Source organism: Bos javanicus, chromosome 7, assembly GCF_032452875.1.
Source record: "Bos javanicus breed banteng chromosome 7, ARS-OSU_banteng_1.0, whole genome shotgun sequence".
Taxonomy (NCBI): Eukaryota; Metazoa; Chordata; class Mammalia; order Artiodactyla; family Bovidae; genus Bos; species Bos javanicus.
The window spans coordinates 37,419,266-37,441,432 of NC_083874.1; the positions used below are offsets into that span (position 1 = coordinate 37,419,266).

A 22,167-nucleotide genomic window follows, 5' to 3' on the forward strand; every position below is an offset into this window, starting at 1 on the left:
CCCTTAACTGGAGACTGGGGAAGGGAATGGGAGGGAAACTTTTTTTAAAAAGTAATAAAAATATACTTTGTGATATACGAACAGTTCCCCTTCCTAATCTGTTCTCAAGCTTAAAGTTGAAAATCATCTGAAATTATCACCCCTCCATTTTCATTTGCACCTAATTTCTTCTCTCAACCTCTCAGAGACCTGTGCCATTCTCAGGATTGATATTTACACATAGGATGTGTGAAACATTGAGTGGTTTCTTCAGTAATTTTCACCAGTGAGCACAGTCTGAAAAGAATTAGATGGTGCTTCCCATATAGACACGTCTGCTGCTGCTGCTAAGTCGCTTCAGTCGTGTCCAACTCTGTGCGACCCCAGAGACGGCAGCCCACCAGGCTTCCCCATCCCTGGGACTCTCCAGGCAAGAACACTGGAGTGGGTTGCCATTTCCTTCTCCAATGCAGGAAAGTGAAAAGTGAAAGTGAAGTCGCTCAGTCCTGTCCGACTCTAGCGACCCCATGCACTGCAGCCTACCAGGCTCCTCCGTCCATGGGATTTTCCAGGCAAAAGTAGTGGAGTGGGGTGCCATTGCCTTCTCCATAGACATGTCTACAGAGGCACAACTGCAGACTCCCCTTTACTCAGTGACTAGTAAAGGAAATAAAAACAGTAAACACCACAAATAGGCAATAGGAAAAAAAAAATCCATCCATCAACAGCAAGCAAACAGGGAAACACCAGGCAGCATTTAATAACACACTTGAAAGAAGCGTCTGCCAAGACAAGAAAGAGTGTCTGTATTGCCTAACATGCATCCTAGAGGTGATCCCCAAACTGCTGAAACAGTGCTAGGGAAAGAAGACATCTACAAGCCAGGAGAACCCTCCTAATAACCTCCAACTTGGGGAGGAAGAGAAGTTGGGGAGCTGTGTAAACTGCCAGCCAAGGAGAATCGTGGGACATCCTTAGAGAATATGTATCTGTGAAGACAGATGCAGGATGCTATGGGAGATGGAGGAACATCCAGGAACTAGTCTTCTGGTGCCCCGGGCGGAGGGGAAAAGTAGAACAATAAGGCAGAAAAGGCAGAAATATATGGCATACAAGAAACAGATGAAAAGTTCAGTCTAGAATAAGGTATAACGGAATAGAAGAAAATGCCATCTGCCATGTGATTGCTCAAGATAGAACTTAATACGAAAATAAATTCGGTGGAACAAGAGCTAAAAGACAAGCTTGATGAAATAGCACAATTAGATGTAAAATACATTGCAAAAGCAAAGAAAGAAATTGAGGGCTAAAAGTGCATCATTTCCTAATACATAAATAAGAAACTGGAAGAAAGAGAGTAGGCACAATTGCAAATTGAAATATTGACAGAAAGGAAGGGCTAACCATAGCTAATGCAAAGGAGAAAGACAAACACAAAGTAGATGCTGAGAGCAAAGAAAAGTCAACCTGGGAATAACTGTGTCCCTAAAGCAAGACTGAGGACAATAGAAGGGGGCAACAGAGGAGACGATGGTAGGATGGCATCACCCACTCAATGGATATGAATTTGAGCAAGCTCTGGGAGATTGCGGGGGACAGGAAAGCCTGGTGTGTTTCAGTTCACGGGGTTGCAAAGAGTTGGACACAACTTAGCAACTGAAAAACAACAACGAACAAAAACAGACACAAAGATACATTCAATCACTGTAATAAGGAGTCTGACAAGTCTGACTCCATTTTTTATGTGACTGCTGACAGCTTTCAAGCCCTCTTCCCTTCTGACCCACATCTGGGCAAACTGATGAAGATGGCCCATCCCTCCCTCCTTTGGCTCTGGCAGGACATTCAAACCACACAAGACCCCAGCTGTGTGGGAGAACTGTCCTCCTGACCCCCCATCCCAAGCACAATAAAACTCCAAGCCAGCCACCTTCCCTGCTCCCTCCAGACATTGCTGGACCTGTTGGGAGCCTGTTCTGCTCACCCCAGAAAGCCACATGATGTGAGTAACAAACCTTTTCATGTCTTCTTAGAGTGTGTGTATGATACCATCAGTCTCAACAGCAAACGAAAACTGGGTTGGGGAGTCTATCTCTCTTCTGTAAAATAGGCACAACAGATATACACTAGAACACAATTTCCCTATCATGTGGGGGAAACTGACTCTTTACTTTGATGAAAGAGTAAAATTTTTATCAGGAAGAACCTGTTATAGAATGATGATACTGGAGGGGAAAAAAAAATTCTGGTGAAATTATCACACTCTGAGTAAAAGGAGACATTCTTCAGTAATGTAGGTGAGGAAAATAAATCACAAGAGAAAAGAAATCAGCAAGTCTCAGACTGCTCCACAGCAATGTTTATCAAGTCTTGAGAAAGGCGTATTATGTTCAGCCACGATGCTATCCAATTATTAAAGCAAAAGTCAAATATTCTCAAATATGATTGTATTTGTAATTCTCAGAGTTCTTTTGGGAAAGCAGATAGTTAAAAATAAGCCAACCTAAAGATTAACAAAATAAAGAACACAGGAATGAATATGCGATAACATGTAGTGAACATTAAATCCATTTAGAAATAAGAGTTAAAATGGGAATTATGTTTACAAAATTAAATCTAAATATTTTAATGTTTGAAAATGTAAAATTAATATATAGCTAAGAGAACTAATTTATATAATGCACATGATAAGTGAAATAAAATTTTAGGAGTACAGATTTCTTAATCTTTCATGACATGGTATCAATCAATTCTATCTTAAGTGAACTATATCACTTAAAAAATAAATTAACTATAACTTCTTAATCTTTTTTTAATTTTTGCAAGGGTAACAACCTAGAGAGCTGTCATCTGAATATGGCTAATGGACTATGAAAATATTTTGCTCCCTCATTTTCTTTGACCTACTCAGTGATGACATAGGCAATGTAATCAGAGAGATTTTTATTTTGAAAACAATACTAGCAATTTAATATCCATTGCTTGCTTCACAAGTCATATTGCCACTGCTTCTAAAGCCACTTGAGTTTGTGACCTCTGCCTGAGAAGAATATTTTAGGAATACACATAGCTTTGTTAAAGAAACAACTTTTTAAAAAGAGCAATTTCTTCCATTTCTTTTCCTTCCTTATCCACTTTGATAAAGATTCTGTATAGCCATATATAGCTTTCAAACACTACATATAGATTGAGATCTAGAAAAATATCCATCTAGAGGTTACTGGAATTTGGTTCGGCTAATGTTTACAGTATTATTTCTGGTTGGTAAGATTTTCTATAATTTTTTACCTTCTACTTTGCACTCTGTACTGCTTGAATTTCTAATCAATATAAAAATAAGAAAGTCGTTCTTCAAAATATAATGAAAACAAAGTGAATTTGTTGTGCATTCAGATTATTTTTTAATATATTACTAAAAGAGGTCACATATAAATAAAAGTTCTTTGAGTGACCCAAGTATTAACACCATTCTCACGGTAATTTGTAAGTAGTATTAATTTATTAATTATTGTCAAAATTTACTTAAGATTTTGTGTTCAAGGAAAGGTCCAAAATAAATGATGAATACTACTTGAATTGAAAAGAATGCAATTGTACATCTCTCCAGTGTAACTACCTGCTATTTACACAAGATTTTAAAAGCTTTCTCTACACTGTTTAGATTAGTAAATTGACCAGACGGCATAGTTGCTATCCCCCAGAACAGTCAGCATAGTATTATTAAAGACAAAGCAGAGCTTCTAACCAGCCATATAGCCAGAGACGGCCCAACCTGCCTGGTTAGAGTCACATGTAACAGCAAGGGGTTTGTCTGACTCTTCGCCCAGTTTCCTTTGTTCCAACCACACACCTGTCCGTTCTCGGTTCTATATCTAGAATTAAGTAGTTTCTCTTTTGCAATCTGAATAAAGTATGGATTTTAGTTAATAGTAATGTATCAGTATTGCCTCATTAACTGTAATAAATATGCTATATTAACCTAAGATGTTAATAACTGGGGAAGTTGGGTGTTAGGTACATGGGAACTCCTTGTAATGTCCTTGCAATTTTTTTGTTTTCTAAAACTCTTTTAGGAAAAAATTATTTTTAAAAAACCTATTAACTATTTGCAACTTTTTGAATTATAAAGGAAACACTGCTGTCAAAACAACACATATAAAACTTAGAAACATCATCATCTCCTTGTGCTTTCTCAGAGCAGCATCACTAGAGCACCGGGATTGTTGGGGGTGATGTGCTGAGTAGCCCATTTCCTTCCCCAGGAAGGTGGGCTGTATCCCCTTCCTGGGATAGCTGCTGGGAAGGTTGCTATTGCTCTAAGCTGTCAGCCTTCTCCAGAGATCTCCTCTCCTAAAGAGCCCCATCCAGCTTAAGGTCACATCCATTTCTCAGGGCAGCCTGTCTCCAATTTCTTTTAGGTAAATGGTCCTACCATGGCCCATTTCAAACCAAAGTCTTCTCAATGAATGCACATCTGCAATGTCTCCTCTCCTGCTCCGGGACACGTCTGTGTCTCCCTGAGGTCAAACGGGGACAAGGTCAGAGCACCATTTCCGCTCCAGAGCTTCCTGGGGCCCGCTGAGTGCTTGGTCTGCCTGCATCACGGTCCTCCCTCTCCCTCCAGCTAGTCCTGCTTTCTTCCCACCCCTTTCCAGGTGCTGAACTCAATAGCCTTTCTTAACCAACTTCCTACATACCAACTGAAGCTCAAATTCTACTTCCCGGCGAACCCAATTGCAGCAGAGATTCTTATTGAACAAATTTTCAAGATTATTACTCAGTGGTTACATCAGGCACTTGAAGACAATACTGATGGTGATGATGGTGGTAGTGGTGATTATGGTGATGGGAAGACAAAGGAAAGGAAAAGTTTTTGTCTGATAGATTCTTGAATTTTATTTGAACAAGGGTTTGGGATATTTGTCAGGTGGGACTGAAAAAATTAAAATGATAGCCAAGCATTTTAATGAAAAGAATCTATGTTACTCTCTAGGAAATCCAGAGGACCTTTCCTAACCATGCCAACTTTACTTTCATATTCCCCTTAATACATAATCCATGATGTCTATCACCTTCATCCAATGTGCATTTATGCAGCATCTTCTTTGTGCTAAGCTCTGTGCTAAGGCTCTGGTGTCCAAAAAGCACAGTCCCAACTTCCCTATGCAGAGTACATCATGTGAAATGATGGGCTTGATGAAGCACAAGCTGGAATCAAGATTTCTGGGAGAAATATCAATAACCTCAGATACGCAGATGATACCACCCTCATGGCAGAAAGCAAAGAAGAACTAAAGAGGCTCTTGATGAAAGTGAAAGAGGAGACTGAAAAAGCTGGCTTAAAACTCAACGTTCAAAAAACGAAGATCATGGCATCTGATCCCATCACTTCATGGCAAATCGATGGGGAAATAATGGAAACAGTGAGACACTTATTTTCTTGGGCTCCAAAATCACTGCAGATGGTGACCGCAGCCATGAAATTAAAAGACGCTTGTGTCTTGGAAGAAAAGCTATGACCAACCTAGACAGCATATTCAAAAGTAGAGACATCACTTTGCCAATAAAGGTCTGTCTAGTCAAAGCTATGGCTTTTCCAGTAGTCATGTATGGATGTGAGAGTTGGACTGTAAAGAAAGCTGAGCACCGAAGAATTGATGCTTTTGAATGGTGGTGTTGGAGAAGACTCTTGAGAGTCCCTTGGACTACAAGGAGATCAAACCTAAAAGTCAATCCTAAAGAAAATCAGTCCTGAATATTCATTGGAAGAACAGGTGCTGAAGCTGAAACTCCAACACTTTGGCCACCTGATGCAAAGAACAACTCACTGGAAAAGACCGTGATGCTGGGAAAGATTGAAGGTAGGAGGAAAAGGGGACAACAGAGGATGAGATGGTTGGATGGCATCACGGACTCAATGGACAAGAGTTTGAGCAAGCTCCAAGAGTTGGTGATGGACAGAGAAACCTGCTGCAGTCCATTGGGTCACAAAGAGTCGGACACAACTGAGTGACTAAACTGAACTGAACTGACTTCCCTAGTGGTCCAGTGGTTGTGACTCTTTGTTTCCAGTGCAGGGGGCACAGGTATGATCCCTGGCTGGAGAAATGAGGTCCCACATACCAAAAATAAAATAAATAACTAAAAAAAAAAAAAAACACTGTCCTCCTGATAAGGAAGTTACAAACTGATGTAATGAATGTGAGGTCTAAAAAAAGACAATACAAAGAAAGAAGTACCAGGATTGATGTGAGCATGGGGCAGGGTAGATGTTCTGAATACACAATGATAGCCACCATTTATCAAGCTACACTTACTGTGTGCCCAGCATTGTTTTGAATGCCTTGCGAGCATTGTTTCATTAAATCCCACAACAACCCTGGTGGCAGGTCCACTCTCAGATAAGGAAACTCACAATGAGAGTCTGAGTGGTTTTCCCACGGTGATTCAGTAAACTGTGGGTCGAGCCAGGACTTGGATCCCATGTGCTAATTCAAGACCTAGGACTCCTAACCTTGGTCCTGCTGAGAGATGGAGAATGACTGAATCTAACAAAGAGTATGCAAGTGGGCTGAAGACAGAAACTCTGTGATGAAAGAATAACAAAAAGACCACAAAAGAGACTAGGAAATAACAGTTGAGAGGAAGGAAGGGAAATGGCACCCCCCTCCAGTACTCTTGCCTGGAAAATCCCATGAACGGAGAAGCCTGGTGGGCTGCAGTCCATGGGGTCGTGAAGAGCCTGACACGACTGAGCGACTTCACTTTCACTTTCCTGCATTGGAGAAGGAAATGGCAACTCACTCCAGTGTTCTTGCCTGGAGAATCCCAGGGATGGGGAAGCCTGGTGGGCTCCCATCTATGGGGTCGCACAGAGTCAGACACGACTGAAGTGACTTAGCAGCAGCAGCAGCAGCAGAGGTGGTTCAAAGGCAGAACAGAGCCAGTAGAGTCAAATACCAGAATAAAAGATTTAAAGGTCCTGGTGGCTCAAACAGTAAAGCGTCTGTCTACAATGCAGGAGACCTGGGTTCGATCCCTGGGTCGGGAAGATTCCCTGGAGAAGGAAATGGCAACCTACTCCAGTACTCTTGCCTAGAATATCCCATGGACAGAGGAGCCTGGTGCAGGCTACTGTCTGTGGGGTCGCAGAATCGGACATGAGATCGGCTTCACTTCACTTCAAAGGTCCATGGACTTTAACCACAGTGCTGTCCTTGGGAATTTTGGTTGACTAGGGGGAAGGCAGAACTGATTTCAGATAGTGAGTTGAGAAATGAGTAAATAAGTGACTGGGAAATGGACACCGTGAGTGTTGAATATTATTTCTAGAAGCTCAGTTTTGGGGAAAAGGGGAGGGGTCAATAGACAGGATCAGAGACTTTTCTATAACAGGTTTTGCTTTGGTTTTTCTAAGAAGGGAGAGACTTGAACATGGGTAGTGTGATGACACTGAGTTAACCTGCCTCGCTTCTCTTTCACCTTTTTTTGCAACAGCCCCTGATTTTATCTGAGCTAATCCCCTTCTCCCACTCTATGCTGTTTGATGGGCCTGCTGTACTGGGTAGGTTCTGACCCCAGGGACTAACTGACACCAGGACCAAAAACCAAAAATGCTTAGAGTTGATTCTCCCCCACAAAGATGAGGAGTCCAGCTCCTGTTTGAAAAAAAAAACCTACACGTGACTTTTCAGGCCTGACCATGGGTAGTTACAAGAGCTCTCCCTGGGTGCCTCACGGGGAAGGCTGCCCTCCCTGCCCTCCTGGCCTGGGTACACAGTCAATTCAGTTCAGTTCAGTCGCTCAGTTGTGTCCAACTCTTCGTGACCCCGTGGACTGCAGCACGCCAGGCTTCCCTGTCCATCACCAACTCCCTGAGCTTACTCAAATTCATGTCCATTGAGTCGGTGATGCCATCCAGCCATCTCATCCTCTGTGGTTCCCTTCTCCTCCTGCCTACCATCTTTCCCAGCATCAGGGTCTTTTCCAATGAGTCAGTTCTTCGTATCAGGTGGCCAAACGGGGTTTCAGCTTCAGCATCAGTTCTTCCAATGAATATTCACGACTGATTTTCTTTAGGATGGACTAGTTTGATCTTCTTGCAGTCCAAGAGACTCTCTAGAGTCTTCTCCGACACCAAAGTTCAAAGGCATCAATTCTTCGGTGCTCAGCTTTCTTTATAGTCCAATTCTCACATCCATACATGACTACTGGAAAACCATAGCCTTGACTAGATGGACCTTTGTTGGCAAAGTAATGTCTCTGCTTTTGAATATGCTGTCTAGGTTGGTCATAGCTTTTCTTCCAAGGAGCAAGCGTCTTTTAATTTCATGGCTGTGGTCACCATCTGCAGTGATTTTGGAGCCCAAGAAAATAAAGTCTCTCAATGTTTCCATTGTTTCCCCATCTATTTGCCATGAAGTAATAAGACCAGATGCTATAATCTCAATTTTCTGAATGTTGAGTTTTAAGCCAACTTTTTCACTATCCTCTTTCACTTTCATCAAGAGACTGTTGAGTTCTTCTTTACTTTCTGCTGTTAAGAGTGGTGTCATCTGCATATCTGAGGTTATTGATATTTCTCCCAGCAATCTTGATTCCAGCTTGTGCTTCATCCACCCTGGCATTTCACATGATGTACTCTGCATATAAGTTAAATAAGCAGGGTGACAATATGCAGCTTTGTTCATACTCCTTTCCCGATGTGGAACCAGTCTGTTGTTCCATGTCCAGTTCTAACTGTTGTTTCTTGACCTGCATACAGATTTCTCAGGAGGCAAGTCAGGTGGTCTGGTATTCCCATCTCTTTAAGAATTGTGATCCACACAGTCAAAGGCTTTGGCATAGTCAATAAAGCAGAAGTAGATGTTTTTCTGGAACTGTCTTGCTTTATCGATGATCCAAAGGATGTTGGCAATTTTGTTTCCTCTGCCTTTTCTAAATTCAACTTGAACATCTGGAAGTTCATGGTTCACATACTGTTGAAGCCTGGCTTGGAGAATTGGGTTTTGGAGTCAGAGCCTCTCAGACCTTGTGCTTTGCACATTTGCATTCCTAGCCCCAGGGCCTTCAATCCTTAGTCTCTTTATCTGAGGACTTGAGCAGACCTCTGCCAAACTCTCTTTCCTGGGAGGAGGAGGGAATCCTGAAGATAGATTTCCCCACTCTGGCTCAAAACCCAGTATTCGTCTACTCCTAATCCTCACCCACTATCCCCTACCCAACCCAGGGTCCATAAAGCTGTAGGAGACTCTTGTTCAGGATTTGTGGACAGTAAGATGCCCCCCAAGACTGCCCAGATCCACCTAATCCTCCACGGTGGGGAAAAGAGAATGGGGTGGCAGGAGGCTGGTGCTTTGTTTGGTTTTAGCCCCTTGCATATAACCGTACAAGGGAACATACCCCTTGCATATTCCCTTGTAGCTCAGTTGGTAAAGAATCTGCCTGCAATAATGCAGGAGACCTGAGTTCAATTCCTGGGTCAGGAAGATCCACTGGAAAAGGAAATGGCAACCTACTCCAGTATTCTTGCCTGGAAAATCCCATGGACAGAGTAGCCTGGCAGGCTACAGTCCATGGGGTTCAAGAGTCAGACACAACTTAGCGACTAAACAACCACCACCACCATTTTACCATCACAGTAAGTGATAATGACTTAACTGTTTCCTTTTTGGCTCCTTAATCGGCTGCTCTGACTCCTGACAACTCAGCTCTCTCTCCCAGCTCAGTGAGCTCTTAGCAGTTTGTCCTGAGGACACTGTCCTCTGTGCACTGATCCCCAGCTCCACAGAGCACCTGCTCTTTCCAAGGCAGGCTCTTGTTCAGTTCATTACCTCACATGTGGTGGGCCCTTTTCTGGCCTAAATTAGCCAGAACTGTTTGCAGTTGAAAACCATAGCTGACGTACGCATGTATAAATGCTGATCATGAAAAGCCAACAAAGACTAAGAGTGCAGAGATACAGAAAAGAAAGAGAAATCACAAAGATTAATACACTGGGGCTCCAGATGAATCAGGGGAAACTGGATCCAGAGGTCATTCCAAGTGACTGGACTTTGGTAGGAGAGAACATAGAGAAGTGGGGGCAAGAAGAAAATAGAGATTTTTATGAAGATTTGAGGCACGGAAGATAATCAGGATGTCAAAGATATCTGTGTTGGGAGACCTCTATCCTTTCTAAGAAAGATGAAACATTGCTTAGATGATGAAGAGATGGTGAGTTTAGATGGCTAAAGCTTAAATGGTTGCCATGTGAATGACTAAGGAGCTTGTTGGCCAAAGGAGGCATTGCCATGGGAACAGGCAACAGCATCAGTCTGCATAACTGGTACCTTCACCACAGACAGCTTGAGAAAGAGACATAGATGGAGTCACACATTTTATTTGAAATATTTTCTAAACTTGATATTTTTGCTAAATGTAGCCTTTGTTTTCAGGCTGCCCAGATGGCGCTCGTGATAAACAACACACCTGCCAATGCAAGAGATGTAAGAGATGTGGATTCAGTCCCTGGGTCAGGAAGATCCCCTGGAGGGAGGGCATGGCAATCCACTCCAGTATTCTTGCTTGGAGAATCCCATGGACAGAGGAGCCTGGCGGGCTAGAGTCCAAGGGGTCACAATGAGTCAGACACGACTGAAGCAACTTAGCACAGCACAGCCTTTGTTTTCAGTTATAACTTTGAAGCAAAAGAAAACACCAGAATAAAAATGTGTTTACCAAACTGAAAGACTGTCATAAATTTGGAAACATTAAATGGAGAAATTGCAATAAACTTTGCGGGGAGATCAGATCAGATCTGATCAGTCGCTCAGTCGTGTCCGACTCTTTGCGACCCCATGAATCGCAGCTCGCCAGGCCTCCCTGTCCCTCACCGGCTCCCGGAGTTCACTCAAACTCACGTCCATCGAGTCAGTGATGCCATCCAGCCATCTCATCCTCTGTCATCCCCTTCTCCTCCTGCCCCCAGTCCCTCCCAGCATCAGTCTTTTCCAATGAGTCAACTCTTGGGAACCCCAAATCTGTTTCAATAGTGGCGTCTCAGTTTTGTTCTCTGCATAAAACTTAAAGTACATATGACTGGCCACCAGAGGGAGCCAAAACCAAGCATACAACTTTTTCTGCAAAGCTTTTTAGGAAAGTGAATTATTAAAAACTGCAAAATGCAAATGCCTCATCTTCCAAGAATATATGCAAAAGTTGTAGAAATCATACAATTTAATGCTACTCTGATGCCAAATACATTAGAAAAAATTTCAAACTAGAAGAGAATTCTGAATCTCAAGTAGATCAAAAAAACGGCGTTCCTCCCTGCCTCCCTCCCTGTCTCTTTTTCTCTCTCCTCTCTCTGGGGCTGGGCTGTAGTAACTCCCCAAAGCTAAGTCATTTGTATTCCATTTCAGTGAAAACATTCTGTGAGTTGTATCAACACGTTCTCAGCCACTGCTACAGGGAGCATACTGGTTAGAGGTATGTTGACAAGAAACAGGTCTGACTCAGACCTCTTAATTCAGGCTTCAGGTATAACTTGGGAAAGAGAGGGGAAACATTTCTAGTGGGAGTTTGGTTTTTAAAAAATTGCTGCCATTAAATAGACATCTTTCCATTTTCTGCATAGGATGTGCGTGCGTTAGGATAGTTTGTTTATAAGCAAGAAAATCCTACTTTGGCTAACTTAGAGGGGAACAGAGTTTATTGAAAGGATATTGGTTTCTACTATCCTTTGAACAGTTTATAACTAAAATCTGGGAAATATTTTATACTGAAAATGATAATTAGAGTTTATTTTGAACTAACTTATGTTCACAAATTTGAAAATATGGATTAAATGGATAAATCCTAGAAAAATAAAACTCTCCAAAATTGGCATTAAGATAGAATAAAATAGAATATAACTGCTTTTATAAATGCATATATTATTAAATACCTTCTATCAAAACCAACCAACCAGCCAACCTCAGGTCCAATGGTTTCACTGGTAAGTTCCAGCAAATATTTAAGGAAACCACAGTCATCTGAAACAAAGCCTTCCAGAGAAGGAAAAATGGATAGGAATCCACAATTCCTTTTGTGAGATGAACGTTACCTCCATATCGAAGACCACAAGGGACTTCCACTTCCAGAGAGATGAGTAGAAGGACTTTTTCTGTTTCTCTCAGTAAGTACAGGTTAAAAGAATGGACATGATTAATAAAACAAAGGATGACTCTGAAAAATTGAGAGAGGTAGGCAGACTGAATAGGGACCTTGGATCCAAGAAATGACACAGTTTAAGTAGACTGGGTTTTCTTTCTACTTCATATATCCCAGGTTTAAGAAATTTTTTTCTTATTCATTTCATCCTTCAGTTCAGTTCAGTTCAGTTCATTCGCTAAGTCGTGTCCAACTCTTTGCGACCCCATGAATCGCAGCATGCCAGGCCTCCCTGTCCATCACCAACTCCCGGAGTTCACTCAGACTCATGTCCATCGAGTCAGTGATGCCATCCAGCCATCTCATCCTCGGTTGTCCCCTTATCCTCCTGCCACCAGTCCCTCCCAGCATCACAGTCTTTTCCAATGAGTCAACTCTTTGCATGAGGTGGCCAAAGTACTGGAGTTTCAGCTTCAGCATCATTCCTTCCAAAGAAATCCCAGGGCTGATCTCCTTCAGAATGGACTCGTTGGATCTCCTTGCAGTCCAAGGGACTCTCAAGAGTCTTCTCCAACACCACAATTCAAAAGCATCAATTCTTCGGCGCTCAGCTTTCTTCATAGTCCAACTCTCACATCCATACATGACCACTGGAAAAACCATAGCCTTGTCTAGACAGACCTTTGTTGGCAAAGTAATGTCTCTGCTTTTTAATATGGTATGTAGTTTGGTCATAACTTTCCTTCCGAGGAGTAAGCGTCTTTTAATTTCATGGCTGCAGTCACCATCTGTAGTAAAGTAACTGGCAGATAGCTACTTGTTGAACGAACAAATGAATGGTCACTAAGTAGCGTATCTATTAAGCACTCAGGGCCATTGAATTCACTATCAAAGAAAAAACAATTAAAGTCAGTCCCTGATCTCTTTGAATTTACTATAACTGATTTAAGCATTGGCCAATTTTAAAAGAATCATAGAGAGTGAGGAGGGAAATGCTGCCAAAACTACAAACTATAAACACAAAATAAGCTATTTGTTAGACATGAACATTGAAGATAAAACAATCATATTCCTTCCACAGAGTGAAAATAAAATTATTATGGAAAAAGCAAAATTTTAGTAAATCTGTGAATATGGAAAAGAATTTCCCATATCTAGGATTAAAGCATAAATTATGAAAAAGAAAGTATGAAAACTGGTTTGGCAACATAATATATTTGGAGTACTGTTCAAACTAACCTGGAAATTGTAGTATGTCATTAGAGACACCACAGAGAATGAAGGAAAAAAAACAGTAGAAGGGGGAAAAACAAGATGTAGAGATGTTTAATTATTTTATACAAAATGAAAAGTGAAAGTCACGTCCAGCTCTTTGCGACCCCATGGACTGTAACCCGCCAGGCTCCTCTGTCCATGGGATTCTCCAGGCAAGAATACTGGAGTGGGTTACCATTTCCTCCTCCAGGGGATCTTCCTAACCCGGGGATCAAACCCAGGTCTCCCGCATTGCAGGCAGACTCTTTACCATCTGAGCCACTAGGGAATCCTATTTTATACAGGATATATGCTAACAGAAAGCACTCAATGCTGAGAACATACCAAATGTCCATAAATACTAGACAATCAAGAAAGTCACACACCAAGGGCACCTGCTATAATAGAAGAGCCGCTTTACTGCGCTCCCAGGGGAGTGGTGGCAGCGTCGTCCACATGAAAGTCACCCCTGGACAAAGCAGCCGATTGTTTGCGTGGCCACACACTGCAGTCCTGCCCACATAAGTGTTTACATTTCCAGTGCATAATAGAACTACAATCCATGATAGCTACAAAATGTCCAAGTTGGCATTGTTCATTTTCCAGGACAAGCAAATAAATACATAAAGGAGAGCTTACGGGATTTTTCTGAGTTCACATCCCAACGTTCATATCTGTAAGAGATCCAGGATACTGGATTTGGGGGTTGGGGTTGGGTGTGGATGGATTGTCTCAGATGCTGTATGGATTCTCTTACAAATTAGATACAGGTAAACTATTCTGCAAATCAATGATCTATGACATTCTATTTGCATTGGATTTATTGTGTAAAGGAGTACTGAGTGACTTTAAATCCCTTGGTTAATATTTTAATCAACATGTGGAACCACTTTCCTTACAGTTTCTATACATATTCATGAAGACACACAGTCAACACTGAAAGATCACCAGGCAGAAAGAGAAAAAATCCTATTACACTGACATGACAATTTCCTTAATGTAATCAAATGGTACAGCTCTATTCCCTGTTAATCTGAATTCAGTTCAGAGAACTGAAGAGATTTGTACACTCTGGGATAGAACTAGACACTTACAAAATAAGTTTCTGACAATTCACATCAATTTATTTTTGCAATAATCATTTAGTGCAAGAGGCTTTAAAAAAATGCATTGAATTAGCATTAGATCAAGATGAAATAAACTGATTCACAAAAAAAAAAAAAAAAAAGGACTTCACCAAAGGTTTTACTAGGCTTCTTTAACAGCAGTATGAGATGTCTGCTTAATAAATATGTGCATTTATTTATTTTTTGCTTTACTTGGAAAACTTACCAATGTAATTTGCCAACACATGTTTTAAACCAGATCCTCTCAACTAATGTTTAAGACAGTAGAACAAGAGGAGACAAAAAGGAAGGGCAGTTTAATGTTCATTTGCCCAATTATTTTTTAATATGAAAATGAGTTTTCACTGGACAAGATACAGATATAGATTGAACGGTGAGGTGAATATGAACCACTTCAGTATCTATTCCCCCATTTCAAAAGTTTATCACTGAAAAGTAGTTTACCATGTTCATGCTGATTCTAAGTGTTCTAGATTTGAAGTGACCAAATACATGTATGTTAATAAAACTATTTTTAAATTAAAAAAATATATATAATAAGGCAGTTTTCTCAAACTTACCTGATCTTGAGACTTACTTGGGGGTGCTGGTTTTAAAGTATGGATTCCCGGGCCTCCTCCCTAGAGATTCTGATTCCCAAAGTACAGGGTGGGGCTAAGGAATGCACATCATTAGAAGCACCTGGATGAGCTTTACAATCAGGTCCATTAGGGACCTATGTGGTGTCACGACAACAACTGACCTAGTCTTAAGGTTCAAAACCCTGGGGTTGCCAGGGCTTCTGTTAGTCTTTAACTGAGTCATTGTAATCTGAGTCTAAATTTCCTCAATTGTTAAAAAAAAAAAAAGGAAGACTGTTTTCAGTCTATAGACTCTGAGGACAGGACCAGCTGAGTTCTACTCACAGCTCCCTCCCCACGCCTGGCACAGAACAGCCTCTTGGTTATTACCTATTGACAAATCCCTAGTTAAAGACAACCCGTAAGTTTCCTTTTCGACTTTAAAATTACATGATTCTAAAATAAATAAATAAGGAAACAATTCACTTGGTCAGTCATTTACAAAATAACAATTATTCTCAAAACAAAACATAATATAAACCAAAAAAAAAAGGCCCCCATTTCGTTGGACTGGTCTCAGGGCTGTATGTTCCTGATAGGCATTTCAAAGGACCTGACTAGGGTGATTTGATTTCTTCCTCCCAGGACTGTGATGGTTAAAGGTAGTGAATTGGGAGGACAGAGTACAAAGTTGAGTCTAGAAAATCCAGGAAATTCTGTGAAAAACAAAGTCAGTTCTCCTGCTGCACACATAGGAATACTGGCCTCACAGCAAACTTGCAGGATTTTTGTTACTTTAGTCCCAAAACATACTGTTAAGTAACAAGTCCAGAATTATCATGAACCTTCCCTGGCATGTGGATTGTACAGTAATAAGTACTTTTGAAAATGATTAAACAGGAAAAATAAACTCTGGAAACTATGTTTCCAGTCTCCACACAGCAGCATCAACCCCACCTGGGGAATGCAAATTCTTGAGCTCTGCCCCAGACCTAACAAATGAGAAACTCTGGGGGTGGGGCAGAAAAATCTAGCATGTTACCAGCCTCCCAGGTGATTCTGATGTACACTGAAGGATGAGAACCACTGAGTTAAACAGGACTCATAAAAACAAATGCAAAGTAAGCTGAGTACAAGTTTCTATAAAGCTCCAACAACGAATCAGAATCGAAAAAAAAAACCACATCATGTATCTACTCAGTTGGGTATCCATACACTCTGTTAGTCAACACACAAAACATGTTTCCACAGAATAATTCAAGTTTCCTCCTTTTGGAAAAAAAAATTCTGAAATACTGATCCTGAAATGAAAAAACAATGTAAACCAATGACCTTTAGGATATTCAAGTCTCAATATTTCCATGTTACAAGTAAAATACAAATTTTTAATAAAAATGTTGCCAAGTATTACCAAGTTTCATTTTTAAATTATTAAAATAATAATGATAATAAATGAAACTATGGGTATACAGTGCCAAATCGATCCAAATAGCAATTCTGATTTAAAACTGGTGATATGTGAGATTCTAAGGGTAACTAGCTATTAGAAATGTCTGAATCTATGTTCTTCTATGTCAAAACAAGCTCCCAGATACAGAATTCTGAAAATCCTCAAACTCCATCTCCTAAGGTACCAGCAAAGAGGAAAGAGATTTTTAATCTCAGAGCAGGGTAGTGATGGAGGTGCTGGTACTGAGATCCATCCATGGGCACGCTCTTGAGTTATCGGGGGGAGGAATTTCAGACATCACAACAGGAAGGTTAGAGAAAACTGGCGCATTCTGTGTGGGTCTATGGCTTCGGAGAACACAAGTCTTAAGTATGTTTTTTAAAACGTTTTCTCCCAGCCCTAAAATTCACCTAGGAGAAAGAGGCTGGTTTCAATGCAAAAAAGAAAAAACCGATCCGCCCCAAGGGCAGCTCCTAGTCGGGGACATCGAATGGCAGCACGCTGATGACCTCCCCAGACTCGGTGACGATGGCGCTGCTGGAGCGGCATTCGGGCCACGCTTGTTGGAGTTACGCTTGGGGCAGGGGTAGAAGCAGCCCAGGCAGTCCACAGGTCCGCGTTGTTGCAGGTAAGCCTGCCGCTTTTGTCATACTTCTCCATGACTCCGCAAAGAAGAACGACGCTAACAGGACAGTTAGCGTTCCCTTTGTAGCTCAGTTGGTAAAGAATCTGTCAGCAATGCAGGAGACTCAGGTTTGATTTCTGGGTCAGGAGGATCCCCTGGAGAAGGAAATGGCAACCCACTCCAGTATTCTTGCCTGGAGAATTCCATGGACAGAGGAGCCTGGCAGGCTACAGTCCACAGGGTGGCAAGAGTCAGACACGACTTAGCAACTAAACCACCAACCACCACCACCAACAGGCCTGTGCATTCAGAATAGATTTTTGTTTGGCAATCTTCCTAAATAAACTCCCTTTACTCTGAAGAAGCAGCACCCTAAAAATGACCCAGCAATACTTCAGAACATTATAAGGCAATGTGTCCTGGGAAATTCAGGCAACATGTACCCTTACCAGGGCAGTCAGGCTTGTCACGGAGAGTAAGGTTCCATTCTTCCAGCATGCTGGGTAATGTAATATCCAACCTAAGCCAGTTTTAAGGAACAGCTGATTGAAAGTTATTAAAAACTTCCTTCTACAAAAATTTTACTTAAAAATGTAACCATTCTTAATGGAATTTTTCCTAATACATTACATTCCCTTTTTTTTTCTTAAGAAAAAGCTGCTGCTGCTGTTGCTGCTAAGTCACATCAGTCATGTCCGACTCTGTGTGACCCTATAGACGGCAGCCCACCAGGCTCCCCCATCCCTGGGATTTTCCAGGCAAGAATACTGGAGTGGGTTGCCATTTCCTTCTCCAATGCATGAAAGTGAAAAGTGAAAGTGAAGTCGCTCAGTTGTGTCCGACTCTTCACGACCCCATGGACTGTAGCCCACCAGGCTCCTCCGTCCATGGGAGTTTCCAGGCAAGAGTACTGGAGTAGGGTGCCATCACCTTATCCATAAGAAAAAGCACTGGTGGTTAAGCCGCCAAGTCTTGTCTGACTCTTTGCAATCTCATGGACTGTAGCCTGCAAGGCTCCTCTGTATGGGGTTCTCCAGGCAAGATTACCGGACTGGGTTGCCATTTCCTTCTCCATATACCTAAAACTGGGCTTCCCTGGTGGCTCAGTGGTAAAGAATCTGCTTGCCATAACTACTCAAGCTAGACAAGGCTGTGAAATTATGACCTTCTGCATCCTTGGTCCCTAAGCAGGCATAACACCTCCTTCCCTTCTTGTTAGGTAATGCTGTTCCATGAGGCCCAAGAAGGGTACTTTCAGAGCTGTTTGATCTCAAGGCCACTTTTCTCAGCTCCTGGGGTGGATTTCTTGTGGCAACAGATGTTCCCCTCCACTGCCTTTTCTGTTCTTTTTTCTGACTCCAGTTGTGGTTCTCAGCTAAGCCTATTTTTAAATTCTGTCATGGCCACTTCATTTCCCCAAGGGTGGCAGCATTGTTGGGAAGCTGATCTTCGAGGTCTGACTACTGGTTCTCATCTGGGGGCAGAGAACAGTCGAGGGTCTCTCTGTGTGGCTCATCAGGGAATCTGGTTGCCTTTTTACGTATGTTTACAACATACACTTAGCAAGAAACTAATTTTCTAAATACTTTCGACTCAGAACTTTCTTTTGCACTTCCTTGGGCATTTCATACTGTAATAAACTCGGAACATCAGAAACTGAAATTAACCAGAATCTCTCTTATACCCAGCCAGGATGCCCCCAAATCGTCCTGCATTTCTACTTCACAGAAGAAGGGCAGAGGGTGGGACCAGACTCTGCCCACCTGCCTCCCTCTGGACATCTGCTCTCTCTGGGCAGTCCAAGCACTCAGATAGGTCCAACCCCAGATAGACTTGCCAGCATTTTCACCACCCATCAGCAGACTGAAACTTGGCCCCTGGGACGGCAGCAAGTGGGGCATTCTCATTTCTAGGGGTCTCTATCCTGGAAACTCTATATGGAAACCTGCCCCCTATAACATCATGGATGAGGCATGCCACCTAGCAGTGCCCGGGGATTTGTCCATTTTCATTGCCCATTCAGCAGCAGAGGAAACTAACACTCTCGAAGGGACTTCGGAAAAGATACCTCAGCCAGGAAGTGGCAGAGTTGAAATTCAAGCCCAGGGCTGAACGCCCAGCTGATAGTTGGGAGGCTGGCTGTCCTTGACCTCAGCATCTTCACTTTGAGGTTGCTTGTGCAAGACAGTTGAAGGCACTGTCCCAAGGAAGAAGCAATAAGAAATAACACTGCCCTCTAGTGGTGAATGGGGAAAGATTCCACTGAAGAAATTAAGGATGCTTGGTCAACTGTCATACTGTCCTTCGAAACCCACTTCGGCCACCTGATATCATAGATAATGCAACTAAGGTGAAGAGAACAGAAGGAACCCAGGAACTGTCACACAGCTAGTCCTGGGCTGTTGGCTAGATAGAAATGTGTTCTTGTGTCTTACTTTGTGTCAGCTGCTATGCACGGTACTCTGGATACACTGGGGAGAAAGATACAGTCCCTGGCTGTTATAGGCTGAATGGTGTCTGCCCAAAATTCATCTAATGAAGTCCCAAACCCCAGTGCCTCAGAACTAACAGTATTTATAGGTAAAGTCTGTAAAGGGGTGATTAGGTTCAAATAAGGCTGGTGTCCTTTTAAGAGGCCCTAGGGTTACAGAAGCACAGGGTAAAGGCCATGTGAGGTCACAGTGAAAGTGAGACAGTCTGCAAGCCAAGGAGAGAGGCCGCAAAAGAAATCACACCTGCCAGCATCTTGAGCTTGCACTTCTAGTCTCCAGAACTGTGAGAAAAGCAATTTCTGTTGTTGAAGCCACCTAGTCTGTGATACTTTATTAGGGCAGCCCTACCAAATTAATGGGCTTCCCTGGTAGCTCAGCTGGTAAAGAAGCCACCTGCAATGCAGGAGACCTCGATTCAATTCCTGGATCAGGAAGATCCCCTGGAGAAGGAATAGGCTGGTTACCCACTCCAGTATTCTTAGGCTTCCCTGGCGGCTCAGACAGTAAAGAATCTGCCTGCAATGCGAAAGACCTTCATTCAGTCCCTGGGTTGGGAAGATCCTCTGGAGGAGGGCATGGCAACCCACTCCAGTATTCTTGCCTGAAGAGTCCTGTGGACAGAAAAGCCTGGTGAGTCCATAGGGTCGCAAAGAATCGGACACGACTGAGCACACAGCACAGAGCCAATATGAGGAAAGAAACAATGAATGAAGGATTATACATAATTAAGAGTCAAACATCATGAAGCAATAGCAACAGGGAGTCTGACTTTGAAACACCAGGGGAGGGTGCCCAGAGGACTGTGAGCTACAGAGGTGAGGAAGTGAGTGGAAGAGGGTGCTACACACGGGGCACCAAAGCAAGGGCAAAGATTTCTGAAAGCAGGAGAAAGCTCGTGTCTGAGAAACTCAGAGGAGGTAGAATTGGGGGGGTGGGAAACAATTTGCAGAGTCCTTGAGCTTGGCAGAGTCCCCACCAGCTCAAGGATTATAGATGAAGGTATGGATTTGGTCTTTACCCTGAGAGCAATGGGGGTGAGGGGCCATCTGGAAGGGCCCTCCATCTTCTCTCACTTTCTCTCTCTCTCTCTCTCCTGCTATCTTCTAAATAAAATAGAGCTGTAACACTGATTTACCTAAGAGCTGTAGCACAGTTTGTCCAAGACCCGAGAGCTGTGATGCGCCGAGGGCTTTAATGTCCGTTGCTCCAAATCTTTGTTGTGACGAGACAAAGAACCGAGGAACATACACTCACGTGACAGCATGAAAGTGAAACGTGAAAGTGAAGTCGCTCAGTCGTGTCCGACTCCTAGCAACCCCATGGACTGCAACCTACAAGGCTCCTCGGTCCATGGGATTTGCCAGGCGTGACTTTGTTAGGCCAGATTTTATTAGAGTTGGTTGGGGTTTATCTTGATGGCAGTTTGAACACATTTAAATGCATTTGGGAAGAAACAGCAAAGAAGAAAATGTGAAAGATGCAGGCGAGTAAGGGGTTGAGACCCAGGAAGGGGCACCCGGCATTTGATCCATTACCTAGAGCCTGCAGGCTTTTCAGGGACTCACCAAAAAAAAAAAATCTTTGAGCACTAAAAGTTAAAGGATTGGCTCAAAAAAAATTTTTTAACTGCAGAATCAAAATATGTTTAATTAAATGTTATGTCAACTTCCTTTTGATAATATTTAACTTTCATAAAGATGGCATTGTATTTAAAAACAATTTGGGAGTTAGATTTTTCTCATCTTGAAAAATACTCCCAAAGACCATCTTTGTTTAGTTGCTAAGTCATGTCCGACTCTTTTGTGACCCTATAGACTGTAGCCCATCAGGCTCCTCTGTCCATGGGGATTCTCCAGGCAAGAATACTGGAGTGGGTTGCCATTCCCTTCTCCCGGGTATCTTCCCTACCCAGGGATCAAATCTGTGTCTCCTGCATTGGCAGACAGATTCTTTACCACCTGAGCCACCAAGGGAAGCCTGATGAGCATCTTAGTGCTCAAAAAAAAAAAAAAAAAAACACACACACAGTCAATCACAAATTAGAAAAGTTATTTGTAGCTAAGTAATTTTTAAAGAAAAACTTTCTTAAATTATTTTAAAGTTTTACAGCAAACATGTATGTATGTGTGTGTGTGTTTTAGATGGGAAGTAAACACATTTGAATATGTTTGGTACAGTCTGTAGTGGAATGTCCTAAAGAACATACAAAGGCCAGGGGCGACCTAAAAAACAGCCTGCAGTAGGCAGAGTATGTGACATGTGAGGGGCCAGCCTGAGAGAGGAGGAAGTTTTCACTAGGGTTGTTGGAGAAGATTGGCAAGCCCCCCTCTGCTGGCTCTTTTGTTCTCTGTGAGGTAGGAGATGAGTTGTTTCTTCTGTCTGTGAGCCAAGAAGGGGAGGGGAGGTGAAGGGCAGAGAGAGGAACATCAAGATTTGAAATTGCCATTTCAGAGAGGAGGAGGGAGACGGACTGGAAAGCAGGGAGCACCCAGGTGAGCACCCAGGTCACCAGGAGTAACCAGTCTGCCTAGTGGCGTGTCTTCAGGAG

At 42.4% G+C, this 22,167-nt stretch overlaps 1 pseudogene; it reads right to left on the bottom strand.

Annotated features, from left to right (window-relative positions):
- Nucleotides 1-16,961: 16,961 nt before the first annotated feature.
- Nucleotides 16,962-17,162, bottom strand: LOC133251999 (ARL14 effector protein-like; annotated as a pseudogene).
- Nucleotides 17,163-22,167: the final 5,005 nt, after the last annotated feature.